Below are 1,453 nucleotides of genomic sequence, written 5' to 3' on the forward strand. Positions count from 1 at the left end.
CATCCACAAAATATCATTTTCCTCCTATGGTTCTTTCACTCTCTTGGGTTGATTCTCACTCACGGGTTTTGTCAGTTAAGTCAAGTAAGAATTCCCATGCCTTTCCTTCATCTGTAAAGGATGTGAATCCCTCAGGGCACATAGACTATATCATTTGTTTAGTTGGGTAATCAATACCCTCATAAATTATTTGACATAAATACCATAGGTCTAGACCATGGTGAGGGAATTCTTGGAGTAGATCCTTGAATCTCTCCATAAGTTTAGAAAATGACTCACTAGGCTTTTGCCTAAACTGAAGGATATCACTTCTAAGCTTATTGGTCTTGTGAGTTGGGAAAAACTTCTTAAGAAAGATAACTGTGAACTGTTCCCATGAGGTAATGGAATTTATGGGTAATCCATACAACCACTTCTTAGCTTGGTCTTTCAATGTAAAAGTGATAAACCTAAGCTTAATAGCATCATCAAAAAGTTGTTGGATTTTAATTAGAACACATACCTCTTCAAATTCCCTTAGAAATAGGTATGCATCCTTAGAGGTCAACCCATGAAAGTAGGGCAACATAGTGATATATTGAAATTTGAGTTCAAAATTATTGCCCTGGGCTTGTGGTAGAACTATGCAGGAAGTTTGGGTTGTTCTAGCAAGGTAGATATCTTTCAGAGATTTAGGTGAAGGGTTTTACTGTTGGTCTCCCATATTGAAGGGTTTTAAAGAGAGCAAATGTATAGGGTCACTACTTGTTGGATCTCTTCTTTTTAATCGATTCTTAGTATTACGTACCCACCTAACACTCATGCAACAGAAAACTACCCACAACTAGAGTAAGACAAGCACAAAATAATGGATAGCAAAACTTTTTTTTTTTTTTATGATTTTTATGATTTTTTTAGCTTTTTAGGAGCTTACCGGTAGGGATCCGTGGTTGCTCAGGCCAATTCCTAAGGTACTGCTACAGGGCGAAACCTGTCTTTATCATACCGTGAGGCATGACGACCTCCACTGATACAACTATTATTGTAAGTTGATCTTCTTAGGAATTCAATAAAAGAAAAGAAAAAACAAAACAAAACAAAGCAAACAAAGCACTCCGATTTACCAAGAGAAAGTAAAAAAATAACATAGAACTGTCTCCCCGACAACGACACCAAAAACTTGTTGGGATTTAAAATGTAACCGCAAGCGTAGGGATCAGTATAGCTACGGGTCAAACACAGGGAGAACAGCCACTTTATTTTTTTACTTCTTTTAATAATACGAAAGTGAACTGATTAATGGTTGTGATCTAATTCTAATTACCGTCCTAAACATATGTATCTAAAATAACATCCTAGCCATTCGTCACTTAAGAATTTAAAGACGTAAGCCACGCAATTAAAATTAAATAAATAAATAACTGAAATAAAAATAAAGTAAAAGAAAGGGGATAAAGCTAGAGAGATAATCATA

General features: G+C 35.5%; 1 non-coding gene across 1 annotated transcript; it reads left to right on the forward strand.

The window, feature by feature from the left end:
* The first annotated feature begins 212 nt into the window (after positions 1 to 212).
* On the forward strand, positions 213 to 319 carry LOC122085325. The gene has a single exon (XR_006142099.1). It is a non-coding gene; the product is annotated as a small nucleolar RNA R71 (small nucleolar RNA).
* The last annotated feature ends 1,134 nt before the right edge of the window (positions 320 to 1,453 follow it).

Source organism: Macadamia integrifolia, chromosome 7 (assembly GCF_013358625.1).
Source record: "Macadamia integrifolia cultivar HAES 741 chromosome 7, SCU_Mint_v3, whole genome shotgun sequence".
Lineage (NCBI taxonomy): Eukaryota > Viridiplantae > Streptophyta > Magnoliopsida > Proteales > Proteaceae > Macadamia > Macadamia integrifolia.